Source organism: Elgaria multicarinata, chromosome 10 (assembly GCF_023053635.1).
Source record: "Elgaria multicarinata webbii isolate HBS135686 ecotype San Diego chromosome 10, rElgMul1.1.pri, whole genome shotgun sequence".
In the NCBI taxonomy this organism is placed as follows: Eukaryota; Metazoa; Chordata; class Lepidosauria; order Squamata; family Anguidae; genus Elgaria; species Elgaria multicarinata.
This window is the reverse complement of record NC_086180.1, coordinates 6,866,278-6,880,163: the sequence shown is the minus strand read 5'-3', so window position 1 is coordinate 6,880,163 and position 13,886 is coordinate 6,866,278.

Below are 13,886 nucleotides of genomic sequence, written 5' to 3'. Positions count from 1 at the left end.
CGCCAGAGGGCGCTGTCGCTGTTGCTAGGGCTCTGCGTTGCTGTTGTTGTCAAGGAGGACTTCATAAATAGGCCTAGTCTTTTTGACCAAGGCCTAAAGGCCTAATAAAAGATAAACACGTGTTTTTTCAGCTGGAGAGTCTTCTCTTTATTTGGCCTTTCTCCCATTCTGTTCCTCTCCAGTTTTCTTGAGCAAATTATTATAGTCATTGGGGGGGAGGGCGTCATGGTGACCATATGAAAAGGAGGACAGGGCTCCTGTATCTTTAACAGCTGTATTGAAAAGGGAATTTCAGCAGGTGTCATTTGTATATATGGAGAACCTGGTGAAATTCCCTCTTCATCACAACAGTTAAAGCTGCAGGTGCCCTGCCCTCTTTTAAATCTGGTCACTTTAGTATAGCTCCTGCAGCTTTAACTGTGGTGATGAAGAGGGAATTTCACCAGGTTCTCCATATATACAAATGACACCTGCTGAAATTCCCTTTTCTATGCAACTGTTAAAGATACAGGACCCCTCTCCTCCTTTTCATATGGTCACCCTAATGGTGCAGCCACAGTGAAGCAATGGCCAGTTTTACAACCCTGAAGCTTCCATGTCGTTCTACTTTTCCTTAGTACTCAGCTCACTGGTAGAGTCCGTGCTTTGCATGTAAAAGGCACTCTGGTGCATCTCCAAACAGGGCTCAGAAAGACCCTTGTGTGAAACCTGGGAGACCTGGTGCCACTCAGTGTGTACAGATGACCCAATGGCATGGTGTAATATAAGGTGTTTTCCTGTGTTCATCACTCCTGAATCATGCCCTCCTGAATCAATAAGGGCACATTCCTATGTATGTTTAAACTTGGGTGACCCTATGAAAAGGAGGACAGGGCTCCTGTATCTTTTTAACAGTTGCATAGAAAAGGGGGATTTCAGCAGGTGTCAGTTGCATACATGGAGAACCTGGTGAAATTCCCTCTTCATTACAAAAGTTAACGCTGCAGGAGCTATTTAGACAGAAAGAAGTCTTACAATGCCCAGCATTCCCGAGCCAGGAATGTTGGGCGTTAAGAACAAAAGTGGAGCCCTGCTGGATCAGACCAAGGATCCATCTAGCCCATCATTCTGTTCACACAGTGGTCAACCAGCTGCTGACCAAGAATCCACAAGCAGAGCAAGAGTGCAACAGCACACTCCTACCCATGTTCCCCAGCAACTAGTGTAATTAGGCCCACTGCCTCTGAAACTGGAGGTAGCACATAGCCATAAGGACTAGTAGCCATTGATAGCCCTTTCCAGATTGTAGGACAATTGTGCCACCTTACAGTGCTAATCCTAAACATGTTGACTCAGAAGCAAGTCGCACTGGACACAATGGGATTTAAGAGTGTAAGAGTGTTTAGGACTGCAGACACTAAGGGTGCAATCCTATGCATGTTTAGATTAGATAGAAAAAGGCCTACAACTCCCAGCTTTCCCCAACCAACATGGCAGTTTTTCTGTCTAAACATGCATAAGGTTGTGCTGTGCTGCAATCCTGTACACATTTACCTGGGAGTAAGCCCTATTGAGCTCAGTGGGGCTCACTTCTGAGTGTACATATATAGGATTGTGCTGTCAGCCCTATGCTCGTCTGAGAGTAAGTCCTCTTAGAACCAGTGGGACTTCTGACATGCATAGGAGTGGGTCATTTAACATGGATTGTTACAACAGGGTGACCATACAGCACCATGTACATCGATGGTGCTATATAAATAAATAATAATAATAAATAAATAATAATAATATATACAAATGACACCTGCAGAAATACCCTTTTCAATACAACTGTTAAAGATACAGGAGCCCTGTCCTCCTTTTCCTATGGTCACCCTAGTTACAAGTTTGTACCTTGATGGTCACCTCTACCTAGATGACCTCACTCTCCAACTGTAGTCTGGTCAGTTGGCCTTGCAACTATTCTTTCCTTGCCTATGACAGGTTCAAATGGCACTGAACAACAGTCCCAAAACTTTGGAACATCCTCCCAGAAGAAAATAGAAAGGCATCAGTGTTTCTGGGTTTTTCTCAAAATTGCCATAAAACCTTCCTATTCATCAAGTCATTCAGCAAGGTTTTAAATTTTCTGAGGCGGCTTTAATTTATGTGCTTTTTTGATAATGTATATATACACGCAATCACATATCATTTTTTCTTTATATGTTTGTTTTCTTTAATGTAAAGAGCAGTGGGGTACAATGTTTTATTATGTACTAGCGAACAGACCTGGTTTCTCACAGGTTGAAACTCACCTTAGGTTGAGAGACACCTTCAAGCAAACTGTTGGACACATGGTGCCCCTGAGTGAAGGCATGCTTGCTGGTACCCCTAGGAATGCCCCCTGCCATAGTCTACCCCATAGCCCTCTGAGGAAGGGGGCCTGTCCATTCCATCCCCCTTAGATAAAGCTGCCCTACAGGCAGGCCTATAGATCACCCTACTAATGTCTGGCTTCAAACTGTGCTTGATCTTTTTTCTTCCGATATATATATTTAAATGCCTAAAAACCATCAAAACCATGAATGTTGTATGGTTAAAATCTGCTTGCTATAGTGCTGAATCATGATATGAACTTTGGTTGAAATCGATCAAATGGTATTGAAGCAGTATATCTTTAAAAAATTTGAATAGCCGCCTTTTGGGTTCAAGACAGCGGTCGAAATCTGAACTATGCCTAAAACCATCAGCGATAGCGGTAGAACAAATTCTAAAAGCTTCATAACAATTGGATGTATGGGTTTTTTAGTCCATCAAGGACATACAAACACACACTTCCTTTTATTTATATAGAGAAGAGAAGAAGATAGTAACAGGTTTGGGAACACACAAGCATTCACGCCATGATATATCTGCTAGTTTTTAGGGTAAAGCAGCAGTTTCTGCAGCTGAAACTCTCCCCACGGCCTGAGTTCGATCCCAGCTGAAGCTGGTTTCAGGCAGCCATCTCGGGTCGACTCAGCCTTCCATCCTCCCGAGGTCGGTAAAATGAGTCCCCAGTTAGCTGGGGTAAAGGTAATAATGGCCAGGGAAGGCAACGGCAAACCACCCCGCTATAAGGCCTGCCAAGAAAACGTCCATGAAAGCAGGCGTCCCTCCAAGAGTCAGTAATGACTCAATGCTTGCACGAGAGATTCCTTTCCTTTCCTTTCACCCCATTCAGATTACAACATTATTATTATTATTATTATTATTATTATTTATTTATTTATATAGCACCATTAATGTACATGGTGCTGTACAGAGTAAAACAATAAATAGCAAGACCCTGCCGCATAGGCTTACATTCTAATAAAATCATAATAAAGCAATAAGGAGGGGAAGAGAATGCACCAAACAGGCAGTATAAAAGTAGAACAATTCAACAGATCTGAGCTTTCCATGTTAGCTGTTAAATTCTCAACAGCTTCCTTAACAGCAGAGGAAATGTATATAGAAAGAGATGGTTTATGTCCATCATTGGCGTGCGCACAGGGGATGCAGAGGGTTCCATTGAACCCCCTAATGTGCCGCCGCCGCCATGTTTGCCCCGTCCTTGCTGAACCCCCTCTGAGGCCGCTGCGGGCCAGCCAGGCGCCCTCACTCTGGAGACGGGTCAGAGGGAAATGTGCAGTGCCGCCCGTCAGAAGCCTCCAGCGGCTGCGCCCACCCCACTCCCGTTCCTGCTCCTCCTCCGGCTCCGCGCCTCGTTGTGGCCGCAGCTGCGGTTCCTGCTGCTGGGCCTGGCGGGGGCGGGGCCTGGCTAGGTGTATGGCGGGGCCAGTAAGTGCCGTTTGGGCTTCCCTGCAGAGCGGAGACCTTTGTGGGTGCGTTTCTCCGCTGCTTTCCCCAGTTACCTCCTTCCGCCTTTCTCTTTCCCTGCGAAGGGCCAGAGCAGGGAGAGTGGCCGGCGGGCGAGGGGCTGCCGCGCTTTCCGCAATTCACTCGTCAGGCAGGCACGTTCCTTCAGGGGCAAAGACAGATGTTCGGGGAGAAGGGCTGCTCTCCTATTTCCAATTCACAGAGACCACTGGAAGAGACCTGCTGCCAGCTCTCCTCACAGAGGAGAGCTGGCAGCAGCAAGGAGGAGGAAGAGAAGAGCACCACGTGCGAAGGAGGTGAGGGGGAGAAGGCCGGCCAGTGGTGGGGCTTACAGTCAGGGGCCTACACTGTTCCTAGCTCTACAATATTTATTTTTCAAGCCATTCTTTTGGTAAATATGGTATGTGTGTCTCTTGTGTCACTTTAAAACAGAGCTGCAGCACAATCCTATGTATGTCTACTCAGAAGTAAGCCCCACTGAGATCAATAAAACTTACTCTGAGGTAAATGTGCACCGGATGCAGCCTGAAAATGAAGAGAGGATGAAGAAAGGACAGGAGAAAAAGAATTGTAGAAATAGAATAGCAAGGTAACTGTGGGATATTTAACCATATTTAAAGACAGTAAGTACATCCCACACTGGAATATTTAACCATAGTTAAAGACAATAAGTACAGAAAAATTAGTGCCCTTCTACTTCAGTCCCAATCAAATAATTACAACAGTGAACCAGCCAGGTCTTCCATAGGAAAACTCTGTACCAGGTGATAGTTATTTTTAAATTTTAATTAAAAATATATTATCCTTTCCTATAACAAAATGGTACTTACTCCTAAGTAAGTGTGTCCCACTGAAGAAGGAAATCCTATTTGATTCCTGTATTCCTGTTAGTGTGACATGATAAGTTAAAGGCACAATTTTATGCATGTTTAGACAGAAAAAAGTCCTTCAACTCCTAGAATCCCCTAGCCAGCATGGCTGGCTGGGGTATGCTGAGAATTGTAGGACTTCTTATACAGTATGTGGGTATGTGGTGTGGTTTGGCTTGAATTGCTTGTGTCTGGATTTCCTTTCTGGACTGGACTTGCTGGTTACATGACCCACAAGGCCAGGTTGTGGTATAGTCCTCTTCTTCTTTTGTGTTTAAAAGCTGTAAAGTATCCTGTGAGATCTGGAAGACTCACAACTTTATTATGGCATAATAAGCTGTTGTCCACTGGCCTCAAGTGCCAAAATGACTTTACTGGCTTGGCACTGTGAGTTTAGGGGTGGGGTGGGGGGTCATGTCATTTGCTATTCCGCTTTGGGCAGCAAAATGTCTTGGACCAGCCCTGGCAAGAGCTGGCTATAATTTAGATACTGAACAATATGCATTGGGTTTCCTAGGTGTACAGGGCCCAGGTGTCTCAGGCAGGATCTACACTACTGTTTTCATAGAATCATAGAATAATAGAGTTGGAAGAGGTCTATAAGGCCATCAAGTCCTGCTCAATGCAGGAATCCACCTTAAAGCATCTCTGACAGGTGGTTGTCCAGCTGCTTCTTGAATGCCTCTAGTGTGGGAGAGCCCACAACCTTCCTAGGTAACTGGTTCTACTGTCATACTGCTCTAACAGTCAGGAGGTTTTTCCTGATGTCCAGCTGGAATCTGACTTCCTGTAACTTGAGCCCATTATTCCGTGTCCTGCACTCTGGGATGATCGAGAAGAGATCCTGGCCCTCCTGTGTGTATCAATCTTTCAAGTATTTGAAGAGTGCTATCATGTCTCCCCTCAGGCTTCTCCTCAAGGCTAAACATTACCTCTGTTTCCTTTCCCCTCCGGGACACTCATACCTCTCCTGTCTGCACCCTCTCTCCCTCTTCTAGCCCCACACATAGGGGCATTTCTCTCTCTTCTTTCCCCAGGGCTCCCCCTACGCCAATCCTCTTCTTTTGCCCTTATTTTATTTAGAGTATTTTTATTTAGAGTATTTTTATCCCGTACCTCAGCCTAAAAGTCTCCCGGAGCGGCTTACAATTGATCAGTAAAGAAGAGTGATGTGCCCTTGTGACGGTTTCCCATCCTCTCTTTTCTCCTTCATCTCCTGTCTTCTGCCAATAGCCCCTTCGCGGCCTTCCAGAGATGCCCCTAGTTCCAGATCTCCTACACTCCCCCAAGTTTTCCAAATCTTTCCAGCCAGCCCTCTCTTATGCTAGGCTCGCAGCCACCCCTCGTCCTCACTATATTCACCCCAGAAGTCTCTCTCCTGGACCTCATTCCAAATTCTTTGCTCAGCAGCACACAGGGCAATCTTTTAAAATCATTATTAGGGCATTTGATGTATGGTGTATTCTATGTATGGTGCTGGAACTTAAGATGACACTCATTGTTGTTAATGTGATAGAATCTGTTTTAAATGTGAATCTGTTTTAGTAAGTTTGGATTAGGTCATTATCTGATTAAATTTAAAGATGGTGAAAATTGACTATATCTTTATATATGCCTGGTTATCACTACAGCAAAAAACAGTATTCAGAGTCTCCATTTTAAAATGTGTATTTTTAAAGTACAGATTACTTGTTAATTAAAAAAAATACAGTTTACTTCAGTTTTCGTTTATTTTGTTTGTTTGATGAATGGAAAAAAGTCCTTTATTACTATATATTTAATCAATGTTTACCTTAAAAAAACCAACCCCTGGCTGAACCCCCTAATGAAATGTGCTGCGCACGCCTATGATGTCCATCCATGCTGCACGGTTGCTGACCGCAGTAATAACCGTGAAGAGCACCGGGTGTAAACGGAATGAATTGGAAGACGGATGGGTGTTTAGACAGGTCACTAGAAATTCTGAACACTGAACACATGGTTGCTATTCTATTGCAGCAATTTGTGGGCAATAAATCTAGTTTGTTGAGGGTCAAAGGAGTACCTAAGATAGCCTTCCCCAACCTGGTGCCCTCTAGAAGTGTTGGACTGGGGGATGCTGGGAGTTGTAGTCCAACACATCTGAAGGGCACCAAGTTGGGGAAGTTTAAGTGCACTGACAACTGCTGGGGCCCACTGACACATGCCATATACTGCTTTCATACCTCTTTCATAGTGGAATATCCTGCTTGGTGTAAATGAGCCCCCAGACTGAATCTGAGAGACAGAGAACCTTTTACTGCAGGTGCTTTCCGGACAAAGCTTTTTTCGTGCATTTGCACTGTCACAGTCATGGGAATTTATGGGGGATGGTGTCCTCTTCCATTTGTAGCCTTCCTGTGTTTTCCTTCCACTTCTTCTGTCTTTTTTTCTTACCAGAAAAGAATCCTTGAAAGCCGAAATCCTATGCATGTTTCCCCCCACGTCTAAACATGCATAGAATTGCGTCATAAGTCAGAAAAGATGGGACAACGGTGTAGTGCCTTTTGATGGTTGGCACTAAGACCCCTCCTTCTGGAAGCACCCTAAATTTAAAAAAAGGGATTTTACAAGCCTCAGTAACATTCCAGTGATTGAGGAATTGTTCTGGTTCGATCGTTTTGTTTATTAATTGTGTGCTTATTAAAAAACATGTGTACACCCCACCTTTCCATTTCAGTTCAGAAGCACTTAAGGTTGTCACTCAGAGTCAAGTTGCTCAGTGAAAGTGTTCGGACATGACCACGACTAAATGCCATGGAAATGCCCAGGCAGATCCATTAATTAAATCAGCTGTTCAGCAAAGGCCTTAATTGGGCTGTGACAAGCAGCCGGAACAATTGTGACGAGAATTCATACCTCGGCTTTTGTTCTTATTAAGTGCCATGACTTCCATGGGGCCCGATCCCTGAGGCTGCAAACTGCCTCTCTGCACAAGAGCGATAGAGTGTTGTGGTAAACAGTGAGATCAGAAGATCTGCATTCATTTTAATTAGTTATACTGCTAATACGATACAAGAAGAGATCCTGGCCCTCCTCTGTGTGACAACCTTTTAAGCACTCTTCAAATACAATTCTCGATCATCCCAGAGTGCAGGACACAGAATAATGGGCTCAAATTACAGGAAGTCAGATTCCGGCTGGACATCAGGAAAAACCTCCTGACTGTTAGAGCAGTACGACAACGGATCCAATTCCCTAGGGAGGTTGTGGGCTCTCCCACACTAGAGGCCTTCAAGAGGAAGCTGGACAACCATCTGTCAAGTATGCTGCAGGGTGGATTCCTGCATTGAGCAGGGCCTTGGACTCGATGGCCTTTCAGGCCCCTTCCAACTCTACTATTCTATGATTCTATGATACGATATTCTGACCTTATTGCAAAGATTGCTAATCTAATTTGAACTATATCAAAGGCACTTCTCGATTTCCAGGCTTTCCACATGAGGCATTTATTGTGCGTTTGCGATACTTCACTCACGGAAGTTCGCAAGTAGTTTTCACAACGTTGTCAAACTCTCTCGTCGTATTTTAGGTTTATTCCACAATTTTATAAATCGATAAAAATGCAGTAATAAAAAAACGTGCAAAAATGCAATGAAAGACTGTAATTCAAGAATCCTGTGTTATTTTAGAAATCCTGCAGCGCCACTTACAGGCTGTATCAATGTAAACTAGGGAGCGTGCCCACAAAGAAACTGGGAAAATCAAAGGGCGGTGGGTGGCAGTGAGAAGTAGGGCTGTGCACCCACCCCCCAATCCACCTCGAAGGCTGGTACGGAGCCCCTAAAGCAGCCCCGGTTCAGCTCGGGGGTGCTTCGGGGGTTGCCCGACCTGCCTCGGTGCCAAAGCCAAGGTGAGATTCGGGCCCTCCGAGGTGACTCGGACTTTTGCACAGCCAGCACCCAGAAAAGGCTCCCTTTCCCCACTTACAGCTGCAGGAACTATACTAGGGCGACCAGCTACAAAAGAGGGCAGGGCTCCTGCAGCTTAACTGTTGTGTTGAAGAGGGAATTTCACCAGGTGCTGCATGCATACAAATGACAAATGACCCTGCTGAAATTCCCTTTTCTATACAACTAAAGATAGAGGAGCCCGGTCCTCCTTTTCATATGGTCATCCTAGCCCTGGTGAGTCTTCCAGGGTCTTGCAACCCAACTCCCCACTCCCTGTGCCAGATGTTGATGCCAGACCTGTCTATTGACACCAACGAAGGCTTCTCTGCTGACTAGGGTGGCTTCTTTATGCATCACCAAAAAAAGAAGGAAAAAAGGAGACCAAAGATGATACCAATTTGTATATGCTAATTTATATGTCAAGAAGAGATGCACTTCTAGGAATAGTTAGTAGAATTTAAATAATAAATCTTGCTGGGCGGGAATGAATAGGTAAGATGTGTGTGTCTGCTCAGTCCACTGTCTGTTGCTGATGGTCGATGGGCAAAGTCAAGGAACCTGCCACTCTCCCGTCTTACAGGGTATTATCTTTAAACCGGACAAATAGAGACGCCTTCAAATAGAGGACTGTCCTCCTGCAGGTCTTCAAGTAGAGGACTGCCCTTTGTAATATTGGACACAAGGCCACCAGAGGGGAATTTTTATTGGGATCAGGTTGTGTGTTAGTGTTAAACTCTCCCCCGCCGCCCCGGCCATTCCTGCTTTTCTTTCACCACTGCAGCTGCTATTTACATTTTTTTTTAAAAAAGGATCATTCACACAATAGCATCACATCCTGGCCTGACCTCACCAATGGATGTCATGTCTAGCCCCGCTCCCCCTGGGTTGGAAGAAGGTGTTTCAGGTGATCAATCAGAATCAGACTCTGAAGTAGAGGAGACGGCGCCAGGAACAGGCCAGCCTGTACCAGTGGGGGAGAAAGCTCTCACGGGCTCTTTGCTAGCTAGGAGTGAACCTCTCCAGAGCTTATCTCGTCAAGGGCAAATCATACACACTCAATGGGAAACCAACATTCTTCTGAGGGGGAGAGCACGGAGAAGTTAGCTGATCCTAGAGTACGCCGCCGACTAAAATGGGCAGAGCTAAAGGAATGTGAGAGAAAGTCCGCCTGGCTGGCATCCCGTCAGAAGCTGCCTCAGAATTAGTCTCTCTGAAGTTAACGCGTCTTGGGAAAGGGCTTTCCATTCTTCTTGAAAGGACAATTGTCTCGCTTAGTTTTTGCATAGTTTTGCCTAGGGGAAAGTTGCCATGACACAGGCTCTTTACAACATGCCTGTCCGCGAACACTCCCTGCTCAAGCTAAGCGCCACCAATTTATGAGCTTGAGGCGAGGGACAAACACCACCTTTCTACAAACTATGTGGAGAAAGGGGTTAAAAAGGAATAATTACAGGAATAAAATAATGCACTGTGAATTATATGTGCTGATGGTGAATTAATGTCAGAACGGATGTTATATGTATATATAAGTGCAGATGATAAATACCAAGGAGACACATGGGATTTTTGTGGTAGTAAAACAAACTGAATAAAAATTTATTTCAATGTTCACAAACTTTGTTTCCTAATAAAACTTTTCAGACTTTTGTTAAAACCTCTCATCCAAGCCTTTCTCTCTTCTCATACACGCTTTCTTTTCTCTCACACCTTCACTCTTGAACTTTATTATCAGGATTGTTTCATATACACTGACTGACTATCAGCATACTACACTCAAAAGACAACCCTCTTTACCTTGATCTTCCAATTCTCCCTCTGACCAAAGTGCTTTAAAAACACTCCTTTATCATTTCAGTCATTCTCTTATATATCCTCCTCCCCGCTCCTAAGATATTCAATCTCCCCCCACTCAGGTCAACGTTCTAAATAGAATAGACTTACAAATCTTAGACATACATTAGGGAACTGAGTTGTGGGGTGTAATGCCATAAAAATTCCTAGAGATTAGACTCCCTTCAGGTGGGAAGAGACGTTGATTGCTTGAATAAAGCTTTGTGGATTACTTAGCAGGCCTCGTCATTGTCTCCCAAGAAGGCAGGAGGTCTTGGGAAACATGACAATGGAGATCCCTTGCTGTAAGCGTATGCACACAAGGGATCTCTCCCCAGTTAGAATGCAAAGATATATTCTAGCCCCAGCCCAACTATGGACCGTTGCAACCCACAACCCACCCACCCCTCCATACAAGCCCATCTACCCCCTTTGCCAAATGGATGGGTATTTTGCCAGCCATAAGAAACAAAAACCCCAACCCAGATTTATTCCGATTTCCATCAACAAAGAAGAGACCGCAACACTTCCAAATTTTTAAAGGGGATCTTTCTCCATTTTTTATTTTTGCTCAAATAAAAACCCTTCACAGTCAGATGGAGATATAGACAGATAGATACATGTATAAGGTATTTATATATATATTTATATATGTACACACACATATATACACATACCTCTATATAGATATTTATATTTACACTATTAAAAAAAAAACCCTCCAAAGGCAAGAGCTGTTCTCATCTTTACAACCCCATGAAGTTATACGAGAGAATAGAACGGGACTGTGAAATGGGCCATAAGTTTAAACAACCATTTTTTTTAAAAAAAAAATGATTATGTCTCTGCTGTACAAAAAGGACATGACTTTCTTTTACTTTATTTTATTAAATACAACAACCAGCGAGGAAAAGTTGATAGAACAATGTTTGAATGCAAGAAATGGAGAGGAAACATACCCCAAACCTTAGTAATATAATTTTGAAAAGTCCCCCCCCCCGCCGTTTTTAATATGTGTGTGAGATTCCCCCCCCTCCCCGTTTTTTGCAAATCTCAGACATAGTTCAAAGAATTATCAACAGTCAACGCTTGATAAAAGTTTAACAGTTTTGATTCAGTACACTTCCGGCTTAAATTCACAGTAAGAGCAGATAAATTAAGAGATTGAGGCTTGTTTTAAAAAAATAAAATTAAGAACAAGGCAGATTTGCTTCCAAACTGCTGACCTAGGGCCAGTCTAGGGTTTTTTGTTTGTTTGCTTGTGTCTTTTTTGTTTGTTTTAAATATAGCATTCAGTAAAATCTGAAATGTGAAGACTGGCAGAGTTATTATTGCTGGTGAAATCAACCACCATACTGGGCTATCCCGTCAATCAACTGAAAATGCTGCAACTTCATATACATTCCCTCTTACCTGGTTTTCCCCCCCTAGAGAGTAATCACTTCACATCCCGTTCCACGCCTTTAGAAGTTTGCTTCGGTATAGTGCAGACGATGCAATTATGCTTAAAGTAAGCTGTGATTCCCATCTGCAGTGTCTTGACTGCCCTCCTTGCTTCCAGGAGCCAGAAAAATAAATTCACCCATCCTCCTTTGCGGCTGGACCATGAAACACAACGCAGCAGCTGTCTCAGGAGACAGATTTCGGAAACCGTTAAAGGAGGCGAAATGGCCTATTATTTCATGATCACATTTAATTCTATTATGCTTTTTATCTCAGGGGGTGCCGTTGGAATTTTCTGCCTCAGATGCTAAAACGATGCTAAATACCCGGCTTGTAGCAAGCAAAATATTTCTGTTGACAAGTTGGTGGGCATTCTCTGCCAGACCATCTATGATCTGAAATCGCAGCCCCATTCATAAATGTAACATGCACACAGCCCAGAAATTTAGCAGGGCGCATCTATTCATTGAGTTCCTTTAAAGCCAACCAAAGCATGAGTGTGAATGTAAAGTCCATTGTGGCAGGTCCAACTTTTTGACATCCCCAACCCCCCTTGCTTCTGATGTTCCAACCGTAAGCCTTCCTGTGCAAATAAATACCAGACTGGCAAGATAGAACTCATCACCTGTGGCATCCTTCTCAGCTCTTTACCTCTTTGGTGACGTGCTCACAAGGCAGCATGGGATGGGTACCCAGCATGCATTGATCGCTACGAACTGTGGCCAGAAGCTGGGCAACGGTAAAACAGGCTAATCTTGTGTGCAAACAGTTATGTACATACAGCCATGTGAGACTTAAAATGGGCAGCAAGTAAAAAAAAAGAAGTCCCCTGGTTGACCACAGAACTGTGGCCCCACCTCCCCAATTACATGCTTCTAGGGTTTTGATGTCTTGGTGTGCATTTGTGTTTTAGTTGCTCCAGATGAAGAATTCTGTAAGACAGAGAGGGGCCTTACTGATCCGTTGGGGCAGCTGGTACTCCGTCATGCACGCCTTGTCCGTTTCCGCATGCGATATTTGCAGGGCAACTTTTGTTGTGGGACTTTAGAATGCATGCACGCACCCGGCCCCCAGACATGTGCAGATTTCATGTGTGTGTGTGTGTGTGTGTGTGTGGTGCAGTCTATACCTAAGAATATCTAACCCAGCATTGACCGTGATGGAAAATGTTGACCTCCCATATTACACACACATACTGGCCCTCCGAGAAAGCTCTAATTGCAAGGCAACGTTTGTAGATCGGTTCTCTTCTATCATTTTCAAATCCTCTTGGTCAGCAACTAGTTTAATTGGAGGATCGTTTTGGGAAAAAGGCTTCTGGGTCGTGTCTCACCTCATTTCCAGGAACAGGACAGCTGCAAAGATTGAGGGCCAGAGTGGTCTGTATAGTTGTATCTCTTGCTTCTGGTTGGCAACTGAGGGACGGGAGATTGAGCCATAGAGAGCTATATTTTAGCACCATGGCTACCAGTTGCTGATCTCCTTTCAACCCGTGTTGGAGGGATGGAAAACTGTGTGTTTTCTATTATTTCTTTTTAGCACTTCCTTCAGGAACCACTTGCAAGTTAGAGGACACCCCCTTCTCCATTTTGTTGAAACAACTCTGAACATGAAAACATCAACCCGCTAGGTCAGGGATGGGCAAAACATATGCTCCTCTCCTTTGCCTGGAGAGTGGTTCTACCCTCCCGTGACGCTGTCCAGTTTCTGCCACCACATAGCTGAAATTTGGCAGAGCAGTGGCAAAACAAAAATAGTGACTTCCCACTACGGAAACTCAGAAGTGCCAAATTTAGTGTGCTCTTGAGCTAAACGCGCCCCTTTTGAGACCATCGTGGTGTGCTGCCAAATTTCAGCATTCCGGCAAACTGCCATGCTTTTGTCGCTGTGGGCAGTGTGGTGGCAGGAGTGTGACCCACAGGGGATGTCCAGGATCTGGAAATTGGGCCTCGGACTCCCCAAAGTTACCCACCTCTGCCCTAGGGGAAAGCTAAGGTTCAAGCACTTCTGAAAT